This window comes from Phacochoerus africanus, chromosome 15 (assembly GCF_016906955.1).
Source record: "Phacochoerus africanus isolate WHEZ1 chromosome 15, ROS_Pafr_v1, whole genome shotgun sequence".
NCBI lineage: Eukaryota > Metazoa > Chordata > Mammalia > Artiodactyla > Suidae > Phacochoerus > Phacochoerus africanus.
The window spans coordinates 77,689,888-77,716,805 of NC_062558.1; the positions used below are offsets into that span (position 1 = coordinate 77,689,888).

The window sequence follows — 26,918 nt, forward strand, 5'->3', positions numbered from 1 at the left end:
CAATGCCTAAAGATTACATTTGGATTTAATTACTTCTTCCCTTCACATACAGGCAGTCTGAAGCTGTTATGTTTTTGTCGAAATCTGAACGAGTGAGAAATCTGCTCCCATCAACTGCTGTTTCAGCCCTCAGTTAAAAAAAAAAAAAGCAAAACCTTTTGTGGCACAGTAGAAATGAATCCAACTAGTATCCATGAGGATGCAGGATCTGGTATTGCCATGTACTTCAGTGTAGGTCCCAGAGGCGGCTTGGATCCCACATTACTGTGGCTGTGGCTGTGGCGTAGGCCGGCAACTATAGCTCCAATTCGACCCCCACCCTGGGAACTTCCACATGCGGGTATGGCCCTAAAAAGCAAAAAAGAAAACAAAACCATTCTATTAAAAACATAGAAGTTCTCATCACAAGAAAGAAATCTTTGTGTATGGTCATGGATATTTACCGGACTTATTGTGATCATTTTGTAATATATACAAGTACAAATACTGAATCATTCATTACAAAGTACCTCTGAAAGTAATATGTTATGTGTCAGTTATACCTCAACAACAACAAAAAAGGCCTTTATTCTTGTAAAATGCTGGCTTCGTAATATACTCTACCTTTAGCTGACAAAATGATTTCCAGAAGAGGGCTATTCCCTATGATGGAGCCACAGGGATTTAAAGAAATAGCCATTGCAGAGTATCTGCCCATATTTGGAATATTAATAGTACTTTCTTAAGATATAAGCAAAAGGGTGTATCTTGTCATACACTTGGCTAATTAGAACCTGAGATCTTGAAGCAGTTTGGGTTTAACCCCTGGCTTTTGCGGAATGGGTTGGGCTGGTTTTTTGAGCAATTATGCTGCAGAGTAATTCTTCTTTGCTTCTGTCTGCAGACAAATGTCCTGTTTTTCAGATAAACCATATTCATCTTAAATGCCTCTCCACTTCAGGCTGTTTTTTCCTACCTTGGAAGACGTGAAGACGGTCAAGATTTCCTTCAGAGTAATTAAGGAGAGAGATGTGACCAAATGATAAGAACTTAGGATGAAATTCTGAGGGTTTAAATGCCACTATTTAAAAATAAATATTAAAACCCACCCCCAAGTAAAATGGGAGTGGGGGAATTTAAGCCTATTTTATTTTAAACTTATAAATAGGCATATGAGGATAAATGTCTTATCTCGACTCCTAGCAAAGTGGTATAAGTTATAGATGCTTAGTTATGCCAAAATAACAGTTTTTAGAATAATACTATATATTGTGTTTTAGAATAATACTATATATTACATTGTGTATGTAAATATATATCAACCCAGATATTGGTAGTTCCATCACATTGCACGTCTTGCTGAACTTCTTATTTTTTTTTTTTTTTGCTTTTTAGGATCACATCTGTGGCATATGGAAGTTCCCAGGCTAGGAGTTGAATTGGAGCTACAGCTGCTGGCCTACACCACAGCCCACAGCCACAGCATCATCAGATCCGAGCTGTGTCTGCGACTTACACCATAGCTCAGGACAACACTGGATCCTTAACCCACTGAGCGAGGCCAGGGATTGAACCTGCAACCTCATAGTTACTAGTTGGATTTGTTTCCGCTGCGCCATGATGGGAACTCCTTGATGAACTTTCATAACTATTGAAGCCCAATAAAAAATTTTGTTATTAATGTTTTCCCATGCCTGATTCTATCAGTATATAATAATCATTAAGAAACTTGCTTGACAACCAACCCACAAAGCTAATGATCCCTCCTCTTTTACTCAAGACAAGTAATCTGTCTTGAAAACTGTCCAAGTGTTATGGTGTATATATACTATATTTACATCTGTATTTTACTCTCACTTAATAGAATGTCTGCTGTGCTGCATAAAGAGAGATAACATTTTTCCCAAATACAACAATTTTGATGGATTCTTTCTTTGTACTTTTCTCCCTCCAAGGTTTACCCATAATCCTGAGACTACTATCACTACCACCTCTACCACCATCACCACCTTAAAAACTTCAAGTCTTTCAATTTTAAATACCTAGTTATTGCAGATAATCAGCCTACCGTATTCCCATAAGGAGGGGTTTCACTCTAAATATTTCACTCTGTTTCTCTCTACATCCTGAAATCCAATTTCAGGTCTGTCTTTAGGCAGAAGAGAGCCAATGCTAGTCTGGGTCCTGTCCCAAAGATTGGGAGAAGTTGGCCCTCTGCCCAGGAGTAGAGTGAAGATGGGGCCTTCAAATCTAGGTCAGTCCTCATGTGGAGGCCATGAAATTGCTGGTTCCTATTATCATGTTTCCCTCTTAGGGAGAAAAAAACACAAAAAACCCCCAAAACATTGAAAAAAAAAGTTTTAGGAGTTCCCGTTGTGGCTCAACATGTTAAGGACCTGACAGTTGTCTCTTAAGTTGCAGATTTGATCCCTGGCCTCACTCAGTGGGTTAAGGATCCAGTGTTGTTGCAAGCCTAGGCCCCAGCTGCAGCTCCAGTTTGACCCTTGGCCCCCAAATTTCCATATCCCATAGGTGCAGCCATAAAAAAGAAATAGAATACTTTTTAGAAACCAGTTCCATCATTTATAAAACAACCTCATAGAAATTATTATATCCTTAGGACGTTTTTCTGGATAAAACTGCACATTTGAGAGCACATTTATTTTTACTCTTATATAGAAAATGAAGGAAAGTGGAGTTCCTGGATGGCCCAGCAGGCTAAGGATCCAGTGTTGTCACTGCTGTGGCTGTGGTCACTGTTGTGGTGTGTTGTGGTGCAGGTTCAGTCCCTGGCCCAGGAACTTCCAAATACCCTGGGCACAGGCAAAAAAAAAAAAAAAAAAAAGAAAATGACACGCCCAACGACTAAGCAAAAAAAAAAATTTTATCCATTGACCCTTTTGTAGACATTTGTAGTTTCAACTTCTGAGTCTTGAAAAATCTTGATAGAAAATAATTTGTAATTTTTGTAAAGCCTAAATCTTTTTTTTTTTTGTCTTCTTAGGGCTGCACCTGTGGCATATGGAAGTTCCCAGGCTAGGGGCTGAATCAGAGCTGTAGCCACTTGGCCTAAGCCACAGCCACAGCAACACCAGACCCAGGCCGCATCTGCGACCTACACCACAGCTCACAGCACTGCTGGATCCTTAACCGACTGAGAGAGGCCGGGGATTGAACCTGCATCCTCATGGATGCTAGTCAGAGTCGTTTCTGCTGAGGCACCACTGGAATTCCAAAAGCCTAAATTTTGGAAGATTTACTTAGTTTTATAGTAAATTTATCCACTTGCTTATTCATTGTGTGCCCCTAAGTTCTTGCATAGTGGTTAAAAAAAAAAAGTTATTTGTCAAAAATCTGATTTTGGCTGAAATGAAACTGTGGTTGAAATTTTTAAAAATGAAGTCTAAGAAATGATTTTTTTTTTTTTTTTTGCTTATTAGTGCCAAATGTGTGGCATATAGAAATTCCCAGGCTGGGGCAACTCAGAGCTACAGCCACCGCCCAACACCACAGCCACAGCAATGGGGGATCCTAGCCATGTCTTCGACCTACACCACAGCTCAGGGCAACACCCGATCATTAACCCTCTGAGCGAGGCCAGGGATCAAACCAGCCTCCTCATGGATCCTAGTTGGGTTAGTTACCACTGAGCCACAACAGAAACTCCTAAGAAATGATTCTCAGTGGCAATTAAGAGTCTTGGTTAAATTAAAGATAAAAATGGCAGATTCATTGTCTGCTAAGATTTAATCTGTAAAGAAGTATCTATGGAAATAAATGAAGCAGTTTCTGAAACTGAGTATTTCATGTGATGCTCCAGCCAATAGGAAAGTTGTTACTGGACCACTTCACTTTATGGGTTGAAATCATAATGTGGTGTTCTGAAATTTGGGTATTTATACAAGTCTCAAACTTAGGTCATGTTATATTATCTTGGGCTTGCACTAGTCACACTGAATAATGGTGATTAGCCCTGGTTCTGGAGTCAGACTACCAGAGTTTTCTACCAGAGTGACTGCTAAGGTAGAATGGTTCCCCTCTTAGGGTGTTGCTGGAATGAAACTCTGGACAACTATTTTTAGTCTATTAATAGAAAACAGGAGGCACTATGGAGTAAGAGAAACAAAAGAAAAATCTCTTTCCCAAATCTATCTATATCCCTAACCTCTCCGAGAACTTGTCCTCTGAGCTTCTCTCTCACCTTCTCCATTTATTTCATTCAGTAACAGCAGCACTATTTATTCAATTTAATCCAAGTTTATTCAATTCAATCTAAAATCTAGGAGTTACTCTTGATTCCTTTTTTTTTCTTAGTCCCCCATACTTTGCAAATCCTGTCATTCTGCCTCCAAAATATCCATTTTATGTCCACCACTATCTTCATGGTTCAAAACACAATTTTTTGTCATCTCTACTAATATAACAGGCTTTTAAGTTAGTCTTTCTGCTTTCATGCTCCTTTGGTTCATTCTTTTCTTTATAACCAGGTTGCTGTTTTAAAACAAAATCTGATGACCTCCGTTTCTTTTTTTTTGTCTTTTGTCTTTTTTGTTGTTGCTATTTCTTGGGCCGCTCCTGCGGCATATGGAGGTTCCCAGGCTAGGGGTTGAATCGGAGCTGTAGCCACTGGCCTACGCCAGAGCCACAGCAACGCTGGATCCGAGCCGCGTCTGCAACCTACACCACAGCTCACGGCAATGCCGGATCGTTAACCCACTGAGCAAGGGCAGGGACCGAACCCGCAACCTCATGGTTCCTAGTCGGATTCGTTAACCACTGCGCCACGACGGGAACTCCGACCTCTGTTTCTTAATTGCAGTGGCTTCTTGTCTTGCTTATAACAAAATCTGACTTTCTTAGGCTCATCAAAGCTAAGGTGATCTGCTTCTTATTCTGCTTCACCCTTGCCTTTTTTCCACACTGGCCTTCCAGAAAGTTATAGTTTCAGTGCTATCCTGTCTGGAATCCCTTCCCTGACCTTGCTCTTCCTTGTCATTCATTCTCTCCTGCTGAAGATCTTCCCTGACTACTCAAATCTAAAGGATCCTTTCTCTGTGTTGATCTGCTGGTTTTAATTCTCTGCATGGCACTTATGTGGGTTTTTTGTTGTTGTTGTTGTTGCTGGTTTTTTTTTTTTTGCTTTTTAGGGCTGCACCCGAGGCTTATGGAAGTTCCCAGGCTACGGTTGAATTGGAGCTGCAGCTGCCGGCTTATGCCATAGTCACAGCAACATGGGATCCGAGCTGTGTCTGCAGCCTACACCACAGCTCATGGCAATGCCGGATCCTTAACCTACTGAGTGAGGCCAGGGATTGAACCTGCCTCCTCATGGATACTAGTTGCATTCGTTACTGCCTAGCCACAGTGGGAACTCCTGCATAGCAGTTATGATCATTTAATCTTATTTGTTTATTTGATTATTCATCTACATCCCCTGTATGTTCTTGATCCTTACTGAATCTCCAGTGTCTTGAGTAGTAGCATAGATCTCAATAAATATTTGTGGAATGAATGAGTGATTTCTAAAAGCTTGTATGTAAAGTACCAGATCTATGGTGAAATAAAAATAAAAAAAATATTTATGTAGAAAATATACATCATAAAATCACCAACAGTACTTTAGGCAGGTCTGCTTATTCTGAGATGTCCTTCATACATTTTACATTTTATGTTAAATGCCCTTTTATGAAATGAGAGTGATAATCAGTTTGTAGTTTAAAAATACATATTTTTAGGAGTTCCTGTCATGGCTTAGCAGTTAACAAACCCTACTAGTACCCATGAGGATGAGGGTTCGATCCCTGGCCTTGCTGAGTGGGTTAAGGATCCAGGGATGCCGTGAGCTGTGGTGTAGTTCGAAGATGTGGCTCAGATCCTGAGTTGCTGTGGTTGTGGGTAGGCCAGCAGCTATAGCTCCAGTTTGACCCCTAGCCTGGGATCTTCCATATGCCGCAGAGTGTGGCCCTAAAAAGACAAAAAAGGGCATAAATAATTGGGAAGTACTGTTGTCCCGTACTAAAACTTTTAGACTGGAGGTTTTCTTTGAGTTTTAGAGGTTTGTGATTCATTAAAAGTAAAGAAGCAGTGTGTAGGTGTTCTTGGGGGGGAGTTTTGCCAAGAATTCTTACTAAATAAAGTTCAATCAATCAAATGTTATTATATCCTTCAAATTCTCCTGGGAAATAAATTGTCAGGTTCCATTTAAGGATTATATTCTGTTTGAATATGTAATGTTAAAGTGAAATGTGACATAAGAATCTACATATATGATTAAAAGAGAATAAAAATAGTGAAGCTCTTAGAATGTCTTTTTGGGTAATGCATTTAGCAATGTTTCTTTCAATAACCTTGTCCATAATGAAAGCTGAGTAAAATTACATACATGGATTTTATTTGCATTAAAACTGATCAGCTCTTAAAAAAAAAGGCACCTCAATTTGTATTGAGACACAAGTGGACAGTTTTTTTCTTCCATTGTCCAATAAAGACTGAAAGGGACCTGATATATCACCTATAAGAAACTACCTTGTGTTTCAGATGAAGAAACTGATGGTTAAAGGGAATACAGTTTTTTGGTAGACCTAGGATTAGAATTCCCATCTCCTTATTTCCAGGCTCTTGAACTTTACTTTGTGACCTAATTTTAGGGAGATAAGTCCTAAGAAAGTTCTGTTTATGTAGTATGGTATAGATTGCTTTAAGAGATTATTTTATCAGTATTTTTATCCATATGCAATGAGGAGATGTATTTTTAAGTAACATGCAGAAAAGACATTCCACATTCACTGTTGTGACAGCTGGCCTCTTTAAAGCTATGCAGAGTTCTAAAAGTGGTATTCATGCTTTTAATTTTTATCAAGTTAAGATTTAAAGTTAAGAAAATCATGAAGACATTTTTGTTTTTTCCTGTCTTAATCTTTACACATGAAGAGACATTTATAAAATAAATGCAATTCATCTAAGAATAAGGGTAGTATTGATGGTGTGATTTTTAAAAAATACAAGTTTTGAAAAAGAGCAGGTGAGAGTTTTCTATTTTTAACCATTATTAAAATTTAATAATAATTATAAAAAGTTTATGCTAATAAAATCAATATATAGTAGAAAATTTTGAGAACTATGTCTAGATACTCATGTTGCAACAGAACAAAGGGTAGGGAAAAAAATGTAATGTATATAACTTGATCCCCTTGCTGTACAGTGGGAAAAAAAATCATAAAAAAAAAGAAAATTTACAAACTAGATCAATATAAATAAGAAGGTCAAAATGACACATAATTCCACTTTTCAGAGAAACCAATAGTAACATTTTGGTGTGTTTATTTCTGGTATACTCTCTGTGTATATAAGGCATTTTTTAAAATATAGTAAAGATTACACTCTACATTCCTCGTTTTTTGTTTTTTTTTTTCACCTAACATTGTGTCATGAGCATTTTCTGTGTCCTTAAAAAGTGTATGAAAATGTTTTAGAGTAGTTTCATAACATTATTCTGTAATTTATTTAACCATTACCCTATTTTTGCTTATTTGGGCATATAATAAAATTTTGCTATTATTAATACTGAAATGAATAACTAGGCATACAAATCTTTGATCGCATTTATTCTGAGGTTTTATTATAATTGCCTAAAAAATGGAATTGGTGACACAAAAAACTTTCTAGAGATTTACTAATTTCTAGAAATGTGCTAATATATGAAAATGCTTCTTTTTTGCACGCTTAACAACCAAGTTTGCTATTATTTTGGGGCCTGAAGCATTTGTTGGAAAGGTTAGTGCATGAGTCTATATCTTTGTTATACTATCCAGAGGCATTTTAACTATTTGGGGTTAGCTATCTACTTGCTTTTCTAGTGACACACTAACCACATGAGTAAAGTAGGTAGAATACTTATATTTCCAAGAACAAACTATTGTGATTCACTGATCTTGATTTAAACTATTTGAATTGGAAAAAGGTTAATGAAAGTTTGAAATTTAAAAATTTCAATTGACTGCTTTCCATTAAAGTGAAAAGAACAGAATTGAAATAAATTGCTTAAAAAATTGATCAAAAGGGTTTTAGTAGTTACTCAATAGCCAACTCTGTGTGTGTTTAGAAAGACTAGGTGGAAGGGAGGGTAGGGGAGGATTAGAAAAGGCATCAAAAGCTGAGTAAAGGAAGGCACTGTGAATAATAATAACTTCTACCTTTACCTGGAAAAACATGCCTTTACCTTTATGCTCCCAGATTGACTCTCAAAAACAATCACACCTGAGCTGAAGAATAACATTTTTGTATCTATATCTGCTGAAATGAACTGTTACTTAAGTAAATTTTAAATAATATACTTTTTTAAAGTTGTACTATGAGTAAAAAAATTTTTTTGATTGTTAAATGCAAAATGTCATTTATCAAAAATAAGTTTTTTAACAGTCTTTGTGATAGACTTTAATTTGATTGAATATTTGACAATTGCAGACCTTTATCTTCTCTTAATGACAGAATTTACTGTATTTGTCAAAAAACAAAGTTTCAAGTATAGCTGTTTTGGTACCACAGTTTTTTTTTTTTTAAACTTTATTGTTAAAAATCAAAAAGTAGGAGTTAACACAGTATCTTAGGCATGAATGAAAGTGAATTTATTTGTCAGAGGGCTAAGTTCATGTTAACTTTCATATCATGCTTGCCAGATATATAATTTAAACAAGTGTGATAACAAAATAATCATGTCACGTGCTAAGGTCTATATTAGACACTTTAGCAGAATTAAGTTTTAATTGTCCCAATGCCCTGAAAAGTGTGAAATGGGTAAACTCAGGGACAGATAGGTTAAGAACCAGCCCAAGATCATGCAGCTAGTAGGAAGTCAAATCACTTGTGCTACTTTCCTTTACAACCTTGCTACTTACCCTGATTGGCAGACCAGAAGCGTTGGCAAAATCTGGGAACATAGAAAAATGCAAAATCTTGACCACAGAGACTTGCTGAATCAAACCTTTATTTTAACAAGATCCCTCAAGTGATGTTGTATGTATATTAAAGTTTGATAAGCACAATGTACATCCCATATTAAAAGTTACATTGAGGTTTAAAAAAATTTTTTTTTTTTTTTTAGTTTTATTTTTATGGCCGCACCCACGGGATATGGAAGCTCCTGGGCCAGGGATTGAATCTGAGCTGCAGCTGTGGCAATGCTGGATCCTTTAACCCAATGCGCTGGGCAAGAAATCGAACCTGCATCTCCGCAGCAACTAGAGCTGCTTCAGTTAGGTTCTTAACCCACTGCCCCACAGTGGGAACTCCCTAAAAGTTACATTGAGCTTTTGAAATTTGTTCTAAGGATTACACCTGGTTTTACTTTAGTTCATATGGGTTATCTATTAACATTTTCCACCAGAGGAAGAGGCAAACTGTTGAATTAGTGTTTCCCCTCAAATTGCTCTTCTGCTGCTGCTTTGATTCAGATCTTTTTTAATACAGAGGAACAGTTGATTAATTCTGTTTGTGGACAGTTGGTCAGAGTCTCTATCAGCCAAGTATAGCTCTGTTTGTAATAGCCTTTACTCATGGACTGAACACATCTGATTTACAGTACATGGCTTCATTCTGGATAGGCATTTTCCAAATTAAAAGAGAATGATACTAAAAAAGCATTTTGGAAGGAAACTTGAAACTTTGGGAATATTTGGTGTTTTAGATGGCTAGCAAGGAACCGCAGATTTGTATAAACTGGTCTCTCTATTAATTTCATTTTGTGAACATAATTATTCTGTCACAGTGGCAATGATAGGTAAGGAAAGAAGCAAGGCTAACTTAGAACAGCACTATTGGTAGAAATATGCAAGGCACAGAAAGTTAAAAGTTTTCTGGTAGCCACATTAAAAAAGGAAAAAGAAGCAGTTTAATATTTATTTTATTTAATCTGATGTAGCAGAGTATTATTTCAACATGTAATCAATATAAAAATTATTACTGAGACATTCTATGTATTTTTTTGTACTGTCTTAAGAAATCCGGTATCTTATATTTATGGTGTCTCAATTTGAATGCTAAATTTTCCACAGTTAAAAGGTGAAATGTAGTACAATGAAAATAAAATTGTTTAATGGAAAAATATTTTACCTTGCTTTTGATTTTAAAATTTAAACTAAAATTAAGTAAAAATTTAGTTCCTTCAGTCACATTAAGCACATTTGGGTTGTGTGTAACTGGTTTTAGACTTGCGGAATTGATCATCATCCAAATGGTTAGTAAATGAATGTCACTGGAGGTTGTGATCTATTATATAAATATTTGTACAGAGAATAAAGAGGGAATAAATAAAAGCTATTTAGGTCATATAAGCATTTACTGATTATCCCCCTTTCTATCCTTCTCGCAATTAGAATTGATTTACTTTTTGTTAGTGGTTCACAATCCATTTCTTAAACCATTTAACCCCACTAAATTGTAAAGTTACCACGAAGAGTTGGGGTTCTTCCAATTTTGTCCCCATGGCATTAGATGCTTGCATCAGACACTGCATATTATTCAGAAAAGTGAGGTAATCTGAAGGTTAAGTGTGGCAAGCAGGACGGTTTGAGTGGGCTACTTTGGTCCAGATGGTTTAAAACTTTACACGTGTACCTGGATCACCCGGGACCTTGCTAAAAATACCAATGTTGAGGTCTCACATTTCTACGTTCTTATTCAAAAGTTTACACTGACACCTCGGACACATCCGTATTAAACCAGCTGTTCTAAGTGTTTAAGTCCAAGGACATTTGGGGACCATCAGACCCAGCAATTGACTCTTAAAGGCTGAGAGTTTGAATTTAAAGTATCATGATGCTGTTGCCACGCGATCGATTTTCACCGGGCTTAGGTTTCCTGTAGCTGGGTCTTTGGGCAGTTTAAACCCCGTCCCTGAAGATTGTCCTGACAACGTCCCTGGCCCAAGTCCTGTTAAAGCGACCTGGGCTGGCTGAGGTAGACGGTGGCCATGTGACTGATACACCGGTTGCCTTTTGGGGCGGCCATTTTTGAGGCGGGCACCCAACCTCATTCCCAGTAAGCTAGGAGTTGGGGGGAACGCCGTTACCAGGACTCAAGATGGCCACCGCGCCCGCTAGCCAGCCCGCTAGCCAGCGCCCCAGCGAGCAGGCACGAGACGCGCGGGCAGCCTGCCGTGCCCGGAGGCGCCCGAGGCTAGTCTCCTGCAGCCCGCCGGGGGCGGAGCGCCCGCCCCTTCCGGACGCGGCCAATCAGCGCGTGCGGCCGGCTCGGCGGGGGCTGCCCGCGCGCGGGGTGTGTGAGGACGCGCTTCTGGTCGCTGAGTGCCTGAGCCCAAGAGCAGTGGCTGTGGTACCTGCTGCTGCTGCTGCCCGTGCGGACGCAGAGCATCGGACGCGAGCGCTGTTGCGTGGGGCAGGCAGGACGGTGAAGCCATGACGTCCATCAGGTAAAGGGACAGCCTGAACCGCGCGCTTACTGAGCATTAGCTTCCTGACTGCCTGAGAAGTGTGGCCCCTTCTCTTGGGTGGTCTGGAGCCTCCCAGTGCCACCGGACCTCCTCACGTTGGAGGCTCTCTCTGCACTTTTCATTTGGTCATTTCTGTCTTCCTCAGAAGTTTTTGGGGCTGTGGCACATGGCGGAGCCCTGTAAATAGCCGCACCAATGAGGTGACCCTCTCTCAGATTCCAGGGTTTGAAGCTTGCTGACGCGTGTAGTGGATTTCTCTTGAAAAAATGTGGCTATCTTCTCCCTCTAGGGATGGCCCGGGGCCCACGTGTCATGCCTTCTTGACAACTAAGTTGGTGGCCCAGAGCAGATCTGCAAAGTTGGCCCTTTGATGCAAGTAGATTGCCCCCAGGTTGTGAAATAGTGTGTTCCAAAAATGTTTGCTTATGACTGGAATTAGTCCTCTGGTTCCCATGGTACCATCTGTTTACCTGCTTTTATCTGAGAGTCACCTGCAAAATGAGTTTCATGAGGTAGCAGGTATATAATGAGAGCAGTAAACAGGAGAGTTACTCATACTTGCTCTTCCAGAATTTGGAAGGTTCTTTTTGTTAATGGTGACTAGATAATGGCCCTGTCCAATGTCTGCATGTAGTAATGATCGAATGTTTGCCTTATGCTAATGCAACTATTTATAAAAAGAGGTAAGTTGCCTTATTTACTCTATTTTTGAAAACTGCAGCTTTTAAAAACAGACCTTGCACTTCGCATGTCCCAGAGAAAGGGAGGGCCCAGCACAAATGTGAAGAGAATAAAATAAATTAATTTTTGGTTTGTGAGCTTCCAGCTGCCTGAGTCCTGGTGGTTCAGTGGTTTCTCAGTGGTAATTTTGGCTACACAGTATTTACGAAATGACTTGACAGCCTAACCCTCAGGTAAGTTAAAGTAAGGTGTAACAGTGTTGAACTTGGATGCAGTTTCTCTTTCTTAAATTGCATAATTCTGTGTTAACACAGACTAAGAGTACTTACCTCATTATGCAGAAGAGGAAATTTGGGTACTGAAATGTGGAGATCCACATGGAAAGATTTCGCAGTAAATTATATTGGGACATATAAGTCTAGCTTTTAATGCTAACAGTATCTTAGGATGACTTGGCAGTATGCTGTTAAACCGAGTCAGTACTCCCCCTTCCCACTCCCACTTCCAGCTCTCATCATTGCACATTGCAGCCTGCTGCTAATTAGGAGTGTGGGTCAAATACTTTTCTATGTTAAGGGTCACTTATGTGGATGCAATTTTAATCCATCATTGTATTCCTGGCTACTCCTAAGTGGAGAAACATCCAAATATAAAGCTTCTGCTGCTTGGTCAGTGACATTAGCATGTGTGACTTTTAATGTAGCAGTTGAATGGTTGTTGTATTCAAAAAAACTGTTTTAAAGATTGATAACAGCCTTATTTGACTTATGGAGAAATAGATAACTGCTAACAGTTACATTTATGCTTGTTTCTTCAGATGTTATTCTGTATTTTACAGTCTTCACTATAGAGACATGATTCAAAAAAAGACTTTTTTAGTATTATCTAAACCTAGCTACCACATTTATACTTGAGGAAACTGAGACCAAGAGAAGCTGAGTGCAAAATCAGAAGTAGAGTTAGTAATTGAATCCAGATATTCATGATCTAGTGCTCTCCATAATACCTTTATAAAGACGGTATACTGCTACTTAAATTTCCTGAAAAAGCTGCTTCTATGAACAAAAATTGTAAAGTATTGTGAGAATTCTTGCTCTCCTATAGTGGTCCAGGGAACTTGATAACTTAGGTCTAGAAGCAGGCAGGGAGACTACTGAAGTTGAAGCAATTTTTTGTACATGGTGACAGTTTTAAATGGGTTCGTAATCCTGTAGATACCAGCCGGTTCCCAGTGAGGACTACATTTAATGCAATTTTGTCATACCTTTAGTTTTCACATGTATGTTGTTAGGCATGTTCCCATTTTGTGCCCGGTAGATAGGTACTGTTAACTTGCTTTTACTGGTGAGGAAAATGATCAAGGTCACTAAGCTATCAAAATCTTACTTCATGTCCAATGTTTTTTACACCACACTTAAAATAATTTTTGCTAAACATAGTAATAGGTGACTCCTTGCAATGACTATGACAGAGTATAGAATTGGAAATCAGTGAGGGCCAGTGGTCAGCATACCTGGGTTTCAATTGCAGCGTTTTTTCCCTGAGATACTGATCTTCCTTTTCTCGTTTTTCCTTCACTGGACATTTGTTTAATGAAAGTGATGATGATACAAATATGTATTCTGGAGTGTTGCTGGATAGATATGAGAATGTTTATATTTTAAGGCATTTTTTAAGTGAAATATTCTCTTGCTGAAAGCAGTTTGGGGGTCCTTAGAAAATGGTGTCATCTGAAAATAAATGCTTAAATCTTAGGTTTTTATATAGGAATCGAATTTACCTAATTCCCTCATTTTACAGTTTAAGAAACTGTAGCCAAGAAATACTATGATTTGTTCAGGTTCACACAAATATTTACATATTTTGAACTAGAACAAGATATCTAGATAAAAGGTTCTGTGCACTTTCCAACGTAACATTTAACTATTAGTAATTCTTAAATAATGATTTAAATCAAAAGAATTAAAGAAAAAAACTTAAGTTCTTTCAGTAAGTTTGGTTGGAGAATTTGACTAACTTACTATTTGTACTCTACTCTACTACACCATTTCTAATAAATTCATGAGTCTAAGTTTATAGCCTCTAAAACCAACGATAAGATTATGTATATCAAATACCAGCTGGTCTTCATCTGAGTAATAATAGAACATGATAAATTGAGGCTTTTATCATTTTTAATTGGCCCAGTAGGAAAGTTGATGCTTGAGTAAAAATTCAGGAGACATAGGAAAATGCAGAATGTCAGGACCCGGAGAATCTTCGAAAGGAATTTACTCTTTTTCTTTGTCTGTAGTGGACCTTGAGGCCTAAAGTGAAGTGGTATGTCCTAGTCTGGCAGTGGTGGAGCTTATGGTAGAATTTAGGTCTCCTGACTCCTACTATGTGCACTTTTCACTGAGCAACACTATTTCAAAATACTCCTATAAATATTGCCTTGTTTTCCTAACACAGATGTCTGGTCTGGTTTTGGGCATTGCTTACAGCTTGAGTTTGTGCCAGGGAGGAGTGGGAGAATGAGGTAGGCAGACAGGGAGAGGTCTGCTGTAGAGCTGAAGAGCTCTGTTCTTTGGCCTGCCCAGACGGGTCAGATTTGGTTTAAGACTATTCTGGGACTTGACTCTGCCTTGCATGATAATTCTGTAACCACTTCTATGGGTTAAGCCTACACTGGAAAATTTATGTGGGCTGTGGGTGGGGTCCTGGGGTATTTTCCTCCTAACACTCAAGACTCTGAGGTACATCCAGTAGGATCTGCCAAGCCACTTAGATGGAGAACATTCATATGGAAACTAAATTCTGGTTAAGACTGAAACTGTCTTACTTTGTTAAGTTGGTTTCCTTAGAGCCTTTAAACAGAATTTTCAAACTCATTTCAGAACCTGTGCCTTTTATAAGAATTGTTAATTTCAGATTCCTGCCCAGAATTTTTTTATGCTATGAGACTTCAGAGGCAAATGAGCTTTTAAAATGAAATGGTTTTATTTATGAAATATTTTGAAGAACTAAAACAGGAATCCTTCTCTTAAAGAACTGTGGTGTTGTCAGCTGTTAATACTCATTTATAAATAGGTCATCTTTGTTTGAAAGAGCATACAAGGTTTTCTAACTCCAAATCTTTCCAGCCACAGTATTGCTACATTAAGCAGAACTGTCAAAGATGAAGTGGAACCAAAATGATTGTCTAGATTGTTTGAATGTTAACTGTTTCCTGTAACATTAGTTAAGAATCATGTCTAGTTACCTCTTCATACCTACTCTGTTTTAAAACATTATTTTAAAAAAAATTACAGTAAAACATAAGCATGAATTCTTATTTTCACATAGCAAACCTAACTTATAAATAGGATGACCATATGTCCCACTTTGCCTAGGATAGTCCTGGATCATGCCTGTTATCCTGGCATGATTATTAATAGTACTTCCTTTACTCTCAAAAGTGTCCCATTTGGATAATAAATTATCTGGTCACCTACTTACACAGTATAATAATTTTGTTGTAGTAAATTTTGGTTGTTAAAGTAGGACCATAAGAGAATGGAATATTAGCTTATTTTGGCTATATTTGCATATTTCTCACTGGTCAGACCTTTTTATTTTATTAAGAGAGCTGTTATTGTCTTGGAGTAGTGTATTGAACAAGAAAGCACATGATTTGAAGTTAGAAATCATTTATTTGATGTCTGACTTTTGGTGGGTTATAAAACTCGGCTGATCCTCTTGTTTCTGTTAAGGATAATAGCAATACCTATACTATAGGGTTATTGTGAGGATTTAAAGATAATACTATACGCTAAAAATGCTTTATAAGCGGCACATTGCTGTATAGTTGTTAGGTTGTCACACATGTGCTCTTGAAAATTGAATTTTAAGTGAGTAATTTTGTCTGGTTTAGGGGAACTTATTATTTAACAGCGCATTTAGAAGTATTTTTACCATAATGGGAAACAGGGAAATAACAGTGGAGATATATATGTGTAGTTAAGGTTTTTGGGGGGAAGGAGGGGCAGAAATTTCAGCATATTTCATGCTGAAAAGATCCAATAAAAGTGGAACAGTAGATGGTGCTGGACAGAGGGAAGAGATTATTTCCTTGAGTGTGCAAGAAGGAATGCCAGTAAGCAGAAATGGAAGGACTGGCCTTACACAGCCTAAGGGACACAAATATTTTCCGAGTTTGTTTACTTAAAAAAAAAAATGCCAATGAGGATGCCAATGAGGAGTTCCGTGATGGCTCAGTGGGTTAAAGATCTGGTATTTGTCACTGCTGTGGCTCAGGTCAGTGCTATGGCGTGGGTTTGATTCCTGGCCCAGGAACTTCCAAATGCTTTCGGGGGTGGCTCCCTCCAAAAAAAGCCCTTCCCCAAAGAAAGCCAATATAATTCACATACAGTAAAATCACAGATTCTGAGTTTACTGAATTTTGAGGATATCATGTGTTTATTTGTGTAAAACACCACCGAAGTCAACTTACAAAACATGTTCATCTCTCAGAAAGTTTTCTCCTGGAGTTTTCTGGTGGCTCAGTGGGTTAAGGATCTGACCTTGTTACTGCTGTGGCTCTGGTCACTGTTGTGGCTCAGGTTTGACCCCTGGCCCGGGAACTTCTGCATGCCATGGGCCTGGCCAAAAAAAGAAAAAAGAAAAAAATAATAAGAAATTTCTCTCCTTCTTTTCAATCAATTCCTTGCCCTATTCAGACAGTCATTTTCTGGCTTCTGTTAGTAGAGATTGTTTTTGTGTGTTCTAGAGCTTCATATAAGTGGTATCATATAGCAAGTACTAGTTGTGTCTGGTTACTTTTATCTGATTGCTTTTGTTCAATAATAATTTTGGGTATTCTTCCTTTTTATGTATCAGGAGTTTGTTCCTTTTCACTGCTGAGTCATAATCCATTAAGTAGATATATCTACAGTTCTGTTGATGGACTTTGGCTTGTTTCTAGTTTTTGGTTACTGTAAACAAAGCTCCTATGAGCATTCATTTATAAACCTATGTGTGGACTTGGATAAATACTTAGGTGTGGAATTGTCTTGTTCTAGGATAGATGTATCATTAACTTCAGAAACCACCAAACTGTTTTCCAAAATAGAAAACTGAATACATGCCACATTCAGTGTTATAAGAGTTCCAGTTACTCCATTCTTTTTTTTTTTTTTTGGCTTGCCCATGGCATGCGGAAATTCCCTGGCCAGGGATTTAACCTGTGCCACAACAGTGACAGTGCCAGCTCCTTAACCCACTAGGCTACCAGGGAACTCCAGTTACTCTACATTCTTGACATTTGGCATTTTTAATTCTAACCATTCTGCTGAGCATGTAGTTATATTGTATTTTTAGCAGTAATTATTCTATTATAGTTATTGTAATTTCATTGATAGCTAATGATGTAATTATAGGTTATTTGCTTATTTTTTTCTTTTGTACTGTCAGTTCAAGTTTTTTACCTATGTTTGTATTGGGTTGTCTTTTTGTTGTTGGTTCATAATTCTTTTTATTTTCTGTATGCAAGTTACTTGTCAAATTATACACACAAATGCACATAACTTTATGTGTAGCAAATGCTTGCTCCCTGAGCCATGTCTTTTCCATTTTCTGAATAGTGGGGAACAGAAATTTAAAAATTTGAAGTTGAGGTTTTGATTTGAGTGATTTTATGTTTATTACTTTTTGGGTTCTTAGAAATCTTTCCTTTTCTTAATCCAAGGTTGTGAAACTATTCCCTCATGTTTTCATCTACAAGCTTTATAGTTTTTGCCTTCACATTTAGGTCTATGATCCATCTTGGACTAATTTTTTTTTGCTGTGGTATAAGGGCTTCCTCAAAAAAATTAACAGTCAGTAGCTTAGATAGGGGTAGGTCTTTTCCTGGACTCACCATTCTGACCCATTGATCTATTTGTATATTGTTATAGCAGTACCACATTGTCTTAATTATTGTAGCTTTTAAGATTGGTATTGTTTCTTTAAATTTTTGATAGAATTCAGCAGCAAAGTCATTTGGGCCTGGAATGTCTTTTGGATGAAGGGATGGAAAGTTACAGATTTCCGTTTCTTTAGTTGATAAATGATTATTCAGATTTACTGTTTTCCCTGTGTCAGTTTTGGTAGGTTGCATTTTTAAAGAAATTTATTCTAAATTGTTGAATTGTTAAAAAGTTGCTCACAGTACTCTGGTATTGTAGGAACTGTTTTATGTCTCCCTTTTCATTCCTGATATTGGCATTCCCCTACCCACTTTTTGATCTTTTGGGGGATCAGTCTTGTTAGGGGGTTATCAGTTGTGTTAACCTTTTCAAAACCAAGATTTTGGTTTTGTTGAACTTCTATTTTGGTTATATGTTTTCTATTTCATTTATTTTTGCTGTCATATTTTTATTTTCTTCTCCTCTTGGATTTAATTCACTTTTTGTAATTTTTTTTTGAATCAGAAGTTTAGATCATTGATTGTATACCTTTCTTGTTTCCTAATATGTGCATTTTATATATAAAATGTTCCTCTTGCAGTACTTCTTTACATCATATTAAATTTGATAGGTGTCTGGTACAAATTATTTTCTAATTTCTGTTGTGATTTCTCTCATCCATAGGTAATTTGGAAGTTTATTGTTTAATTTCTAAATATTTAGGGATTTTAAAGTTATTTTTAAAAATTGAGGAGTTCCCATTGTGGCGCAGCGGAAACGAATCCGACTGGGAACCATGAGGTTTGATCCCTGGCTCTTGATCAGTGGGTTAGGATCCGGCTTTGCCATAAGCTGTGGTGTAGTTTGCAGACTTGGCTCAGATCCGGTATTGCTGTGGCTGTGGCACAGGCTGCCGGCAGCTGTATCTCGGATTAGACCCCTAGCCTGGGAACCTCCATATGCTGCAACTGTGGCCCTAAAAGGCCAAAAAAAAAAAAATTGCTTTTCAATTTAATTCTATGATGTTTGCAGAATATTGTTTATACATTTTAAGTGTGTATCTGTATTGCATAGACATACAGAGAATATATTGTTTATGATTTCAGCCCTTTGATAGTTACTGAGATGAGTTTTATGGCCTCGTATATGGTCCATTTTGGTGAATGTTTAGTCTTTAATTTCACTTGGCAGTGTTTTGAGGTTTTCAGTGTAGGTTGTTTTATATATATATATATATATATATTTTTTTTTTTTTGCTTTTGCTTTTTAGGGCTGCACCTGCAGCATATGAAAGTTCCGAGGTAGGGGTTGAATTGGAGCTACAGCCACTGGCCTGTGCCACAGCCATGGCAACACAAGATTTGAGCTGTGTCTGAGACCTACATCATAGCTCATGGCAACGCCAGATCCTTAACCCACTGAGCGAGGCCAGGGATCGAACCTGCAACCTTGTGGTTACTAGTCATATTAGTTTCCCCTGTGCCACAAAGGGAACTCCCATTTTATATATCGTTAATTCAGTAAATGAATATTGCAGTTGTTGGGTGTTTTGCTCCATAAATACCAATTAGGTCAATAGTTTTTTTAATTAATTATTAACTAATTTTTATTAATTATTAAGTTGAGATAGAGTTGGGAGTTCCCGCCATGGCTCAGTGGGTTAAGACCTTGACTAGTATCCATGAGGATGTGGGTTCAATTCCTGGCTTTGCTCAATGGGTTAAGGATCTGTCATCCCGTGTGTTGTGGTGTAGGTCATAGACGCAGTTTGGATCCAGTATTGCTATGGCTGTGGCATAGGCTAGCAGCTGCAGCTCCTATTCGAACCGTAGTCTGGGAACTTCCATATGTTGCAGGTGTGGCCCTAAAAAGACAAAAAAAAAATAAATTGATATATAGTTTGCATACCATAAAATCTAGTCTTTTAAACTGTACAGCTCAATGGTTTTTAGGATATTCACAAAGTTGTACATCCAACACCACAATCTAATTTCAGAACATTTTTATCACTCCTAAATGAAACCTCATACCTGTTATCAGTCTCTCTCTCCATTTCTCTTGCCCATCCCCTGGCAACCACATATCTAATCTGAATTTTCCATATTCTGGATATTTCACAAGTGGAATCATGTATTTGGGCTTTGTACCTGGCTTTTTTCACTGATTATAATGTTTTCAGAGTTCATCTATGTTGTTACATGTATTGATATTTCATTCCTTCTTATGGCTGAATAATATTCCATTGTATGTGTAGACCACATTTTGTTATCAGTTCATCAGTTGATGGATATTTTTATTTCCACTTTTTGTCTCCTAAGAATAATGCTGCTATAAACATTCATGCACAAGTTTTTGTGTTGTGACATATTTTCATTTCTCCTGAGTATGTCAGGTGTGGAATTGCCGGGTCATGTGGTTAGTTTTGTTTGTTTGTTTGTTTTTTTTAGGGCCTCACCCAGGGCATATGGAAGGTCTCAGGCTAGGGGTCAAATTGGAACTGTAGCTGGCAGCCTACACCACAGCCACAGCAACATGGGATCTGAGCTGTGTCTGCAACCTATACCACCGCCCAGCACACTGCTGGATCCTTAACCCACTCACCAAGTTTGGGGATTGAACCTGAGTCCTTATGGATACTAGTCAGATTTGTTTGAGCCATGATGGGAACTCCATATGGTTAATTTTATGGCTTTTTTTTTGAGGAACTGTGAAACTTTTCCCCAACCCTATGGCATCATTTTATGTTTCCACCAACACTGTATGAGGATTCCAATTTTTCCACATTCTTAGTAATACTTGTTATTATCTCCCAGGCTTTGCTGTGAGACTGTATGTGCTTGTTAAGGCATACCTTCAGTGCTCAGCTAGGCTTACAATGCTGCCCATAGCCTTTATTTCCTGCTTTTACGGAGCCGCTCCGAGAAGATTGCTTAGTACCTTTTCAGGTCTTTCTTGAGTATGCCCTGCAGGCCAGGGCACATGTACATGGTCTTCTAGATTCTCAGGAATATTCAGAACTTTTCGAAATCCTTTATGGACATCTCATGTCTCCAGTTTTTTTTTTTTTTAAATGAAATTGCCCTTTTTATTTTTAATTTAGTTATTTATTTTTTTGGCCACACCTGCAACATGTGGAAGTTCCAGAGCCAGGGATTGAACCTGAGCCACAGTAGCAACCCCTCACAACAGTGACCACATCAGATCCTTAACCTACTCTACCACAGGAGAACTCCTCTTTTCCTTTGGTTTTTTGGTTGGTTGCTTGTTTGCCCCAACTGCTTCTGAAGGCTGGGGTGTTAAACAATTATAGCTGATTGTTTTTGACAAATGCCCCTGGGGAAAAGGCTGTTAGCAAGCTCTGAGTCAGTTCAAATAATAAGTCTTGGGAGTAGGGGTTTTTCTGGTAACTGCCAGTAAGTTCAAATAGCAGTTCTCTGAAAATAGGGCTTTGAAAAAGCTCCAGTTCTGTTCCAACTCCTCCAGTGGCTTGTAGGCTCCTGGTTTTTCCACTGTGTTTTGGGGATGATTTTTAAGGCTGCCATAGAGCTGAGGAGGGGGGCTGGGAATAGGGCAACTTAAAATACCACAAAACTTGCTGTTACTGAGATTCAGCCCCCCCCCCCCCCCCCCGAATAAATGATCTTCAAATGTTGCAAGCCTTTGGTTAATATGTGGAGTTCTGAAATTGTCGATTTTGACTTTTTTTTTTTTTTTTTTTTGCTAGTGTTCTATTTGCTTTTGGGAAAGAGGATTTTTGGAGGCCCTTACTCTGCCATTCCTAATGATGTCACTCTAATTGTTTTTACACATTTTTAATGTCCTTTTTGTAAGTTTTTTGTTTTTTGAAAGATTAATCAGAAGTTGCAAAAAGAATGCAGTGATTTCCTCTGCACTCTTCACCCAACTTCCCCCAATGATAAATCTTACATAACCACAATATATTACCAAAACCAGGACAGTGATGTTGGTATAGTACTGTTAAGTTGACTACAGATGTTATTAAAATATCACCAGTCTTTGCATACAGTTTTTTGTTGGTGTGGTGGTGGTGGCATATATTCCATGAAATTATATCATGTCCAGATTCCAGATTAATATAGTTATGATACTAAACTTTTCTGTCACCACAAAGAAACTCCTTTGACCTATACCTGTGTCCTCAGCCTTAACTCCTAGCAACTACTGGTCTGTTCTCTGTCAATGTAATTTTGTCCCTTTGTGTTGGAAATTAAGATAACTGGCTCGGATCACCAGTGTCAGAAAGTGAGACGTAGACAAGGAGAACTCTCGGCAAGTCTCTACTTCTGCAGAAGGGTGAGAGTACTCCAAAAAGCATGCGTGCTGAACAAAGGACCCTCCCCTATTTATCCCTGATGCAGGTGATTTACCTGTCCCCTTCCCATTGGTCAGGTCAGGGTGCACATTCTTCCTGGTTGGCTAATTTGAAACAAATTGTTACTGGGATAAGAGGGAAAGAAGAGGGGGTGGCAGGAAGGCTTTTCAGCAAAATGGAGTAACCAAGATTTCCTTTGATAGAAAAGACATTATGTTACTTTCCACATTTGTTACTTTCCATGTAGACAGAATCATACAGTAGGCAACACACAAGTAAGGCTTTTATTTTTACTCAGCGCAGTGCCTTTGAGATCCATCCACGTATTATAGTTCATTGCTATTTAATGCTGAGTCTTAGCCCATTGTATGGGTGCACCACATTTTGCTTACCTGATTACCTGTTGAAGGACATTTGCATTATTTCCAGTTTTTTACTATTACCAGTAAAGCCGTTTTGAACATTTGTGTACAAATTTCTCTAGGATAAATATCCGGTAGTGCAATTCCTAACTTACAAATGTTGGGAACCAATCATTTTGGGGATTCCTTATTTTGTTTGTTACTAGACATTTACTAAAAAAATATTTGAATGCCTCCTGAGTTCTGGGAGAAGTACTTGATGAAATATTAGCTGTCATCTTTGCCCCAATGACGGAGATATTCCGACACTAAACAAACATAGAACTAGATATTTTCTTTTAGGCTTTTTTTTTGTCTTTTTGCCTTTTCTAGGGCCGCTCCTGCAGCATATGGAGGTTCCCAGGCTAGGGGTCGAATCGGAGCTGTAGCCACCGGCCTACGCCAGAGCCACAGCAACACCAGATCCAAGCCATCTGCAACCTACACCACAGCTAATGGCAATGCCGAATCTTTAACCCACTGTGCCGGCCTGGGGATCGAACCTGAATCCCAGAGCTCCTGAGAAGTTGCCAATCCCATTGTGCCACAGCGGGAACTCTGAGGTTTCTGAATTTAAAGAGAGGATGATTGGTGTAATGGTTAAGGACATGCATTATTAGTTTTTATTTTGGCACCATAGTGTAGGTAAACATTTTTGTTAACCAGCAGGCTTATGGACATTAGTATGTCAGTAGACAAAATTTTATCAGGATCTTTTACTCTAATACCTATGTCAGTGCATAAAATTTGTTAGCTAACAAAATAATAATTATAGATTTATGTTGGATGGAGGCCTGAATTATGAGACATTTAAAAATTACTGAGAGCTACTCCTATCTATCCAGAGAAAACCATGGGCATCTATCCAGAGAAAACCATGACCCAAAAACACTCATGTACTCCAGTGTTCATTGCAGCACTATATACAATAGCCAAGACATGGAAACAACCTAAATGTCCATCGACAGAGGAGTGAATAAAGAAGAGGTAGTACATATACACAATGGAATATTACTCAGCCATTAAAAGGAAAGAAATAATGACATTTGCAGAAACATGGATGGACCTAGAAATTATCATACTAAGTGAAGTCAGGCAATGAGACCCCAGCATCAAATGCTGTTGCTTACGTGTGGAATCTAGAAAAAGGACACAATGAACTTCTTTGCAGAACAGATATTGACTCACAGACTTTGAAAAACTTAATTATTTCCAAATGAGACAGGTTGTGGGGGTTGGGGGATGCACTGAGGGTTTGGAATGGAAATGCTGTAGAACTTGGTTGTGATGATTGTTGTACAGTTAGAAATGTAATAAAATTCCTTGAGTAATTAAAAAAAATAAAAATTACTGACCAAAAAAAAATGTCATTCAGAATATTTCATCCTTTCATCCATTCCAGGAAAAAGACATTGCTAACATTTGGAACAAAATAGTAATCCCAGTATGGTTCAGTCATAGTTTTTGGCCGTAAACCAGACCCCTTCTTGTTCATATCTAGTAAAAAAAGATCAAATAAATGCTTGCTTAAATAGTATCTTCATCATTTAAGAAGGGTAATACACATCTTAGTATTTACTTACCTGAACACTGGTTTAGGTATGTGTTTGTATTTAGGAAGCTAGACATTTTAAAGATTTAGTGTTTTTAACAGTTAATTTATCATATTAGAATGAAATCATATGGAGTACCCACTGTGGCACAGCGGAAACGAATCTGACTAGGAAGCATGAGGTTGTGGCTTCTATCCCTGGAATAGATAGTGGATTAAGCATCTGGTGTTGCGGTGAGCTATGGTGTAGGTGGCAGATGAGGCTCAGATCTGGTGTTGCTGTTGCTCTGGTGTAGGCCTGCAGCTACAGCTCTGATTGGACCCCTAGCCTGGGAATCTCCATATGCCACCAGTGCAGCCCTGAAAAGCAAAAAAAAAAAAAGAAAGAAAGAAAGAAAGAAAGAAAATCATATGATAGTTTCTCAGTTATATACAATAATGGTGAGGAAAACGACATGAGCCGTTTAAACTCATTCGCTTTTGGAAATATCTGTATAATTTTTACTCAATTTCCTATATGACAACACCTCTTATGTGCTATTTTAAGTTCCATCGTCCCCACCTTTTGTACTAGCCACTGTTGCAACAAATTCCACCCAGGCCTCAGACAATTCTAGCTTGACATCGTCTCATCAGAGCCCATGTTGTGTACTTGCAGTGAGGAACAGGAGTCAGTGTCTAAGTTCTTCCTCTTTTGTCCTTTAGACAGAGAGCTCTGAATCACATTTCATGTATTCTTGTCCATTTATGTTCATAAGAAAAGGTTTTGTTGGACACATAAGTTTAAGAATGAGTTTAAACCTGATTACTGTGATTGTGCTCATTCCCTCCCATACTTTTTTTTTTTGTCTTTTTGCCTTTTTCTAGGGCCACACTTGTAGCATATGGAGGTTCCCAGGCTAGGGGTCTAATCAGAGCTGTAGCCACTGGCCTACGCCACAGCCACAGCAACGCTGGATCCAAGCCGTGACTGCGACCTACACCACAGCTCACGGTAACACCGGATCCTTAACCCACTGAGCAAGGCCAGGGATAGAACCTGCAATCTCATGGTTCCTGGTCAGATTCGTTAACCACTGAGCCACGATGGGAACTCCATCCTCTAATACATTTTTGACTGTAGAAGCCATTGGCTCAGAGAGGTTGCTGCATTAATTTGGTAATATTATTTTTACTAAATTTGTGCAGGAGATCTGCAAAGGACTGAATTTTAAAACAGAAGCATCACAGTTATATTCCTTAAAACTACAAGGGGACCAGTGGGGGGTGGAGAGACTGACATGAGGACAGAAGGAAATATTTTTGTGGGGATGGAAATGTTTTGTATTTTGATTTTGGTGGTGGTTATATGTCTGTATATATTGAAATGAACACTTAAAAGGATGAATAAAAAAGAAGCAATGAAGCAGCCCAATAGCATACCCCTGCCCACCTTTTTAGAAAACAATTTCTAGGAGTTATTATTGTTTGACTGAAGAATACACAGATAGAGAAATCCCTAATGAAATAATGGTCAGGTTTTACTGTATCTAAGCACTTAAAAGTATTTTTATTTTCTAAGCACTTAAAAGTATTTTTATTTTTATTACAAATATCAGTGTGAATAAACAAATACATTATTTTATCTGTCTCTCATCACCTTTTTTTTAAAATTTTTTAATTTTTTTGCCTTTTTTTTTTTTTAGGGGCGTACCTGCGGCACATGGAAGTTCCCAGGTTAGGGGTTGAATTGGAGCTACAGCTGCTGGCCTACACCTCAGCCATAGCAACGCGGGATCTGAGCAATGTCTGCAGCCTGCACTATAGCTTGCGGCAATGCCAGATCCCCAAACCACTGACAAAGGCCAGGAATCACATCCTCACTGATACTAGTCAGATTCATTTCCACTGTGCCAGAGTGGGAACTCCGCATCACCTTTCTTTAAATAGAAAAAGGGACAAATTTCTCTTTATTGCATATTCAGCCATAGTTGTCCAGTTTGTGATTTTAATAAGAAACTGTAGTTTAGTCTTCTAAATCATTTTAGACTATAATTGTAGTCTATACCTCATTTTTCTAAAGAAACTTTGGGGGTATCGATTCTATTGATATTACTGATAATGTCTAAATGGTTAGGGCAGTAACTGTTTTGGAGGCAACTAGAAGAGACATTGAGCAAATTAGAGACCAGTGGGAAATTACATAGAGGCACATTTTATTGCATGTACAAGAAGAATGCCTACTATGTAGGTTTACCCAGCTATGGCCACTGGGTATCAGTTGGGTTCCTATTTAAGGTGTCACTTGATATCAGTTGAGTTCCTATTTAAGGTGTCACTTGTGGTGAAGTTTAGTCTTTCCTTCCATATTGTGATCAGTTATGGAAAACAGACTTTCTTAAGTCTATTAAATGTAATTGAAATTCATTCTATCTGTGATACCCATGTGAAGGTCCCATCCCAATCATTCACAGTTTTTCAAGAGTAGTGCTCTTGCCTGGACTCCATGACTTGCTGATAACTTTCATTAGTTCAGTATTTTACTTCCTAGAGAGAGTTAGTTATCTGTCATGTTTGTCGAACCTAGCACTTTGTTGTGATAGCCCTTGAAATTAATTAACTTCAGTCATTCACTGTTAAATAT

General features: G+C 38.2%; 1 protein-coding gene across 1 annotated transcript in view; it reads left to right on the forward strand.

Annotated features, from left to right (window-relative positions):
* Nucleotides 1-26,918, forward strand: part of ADK (adenosine kinase) — a 479,816-nt gene that overhangs the window by 16,916 nt on the left and 435,982 nt on the right. The window lies entirely within an intron of this gene.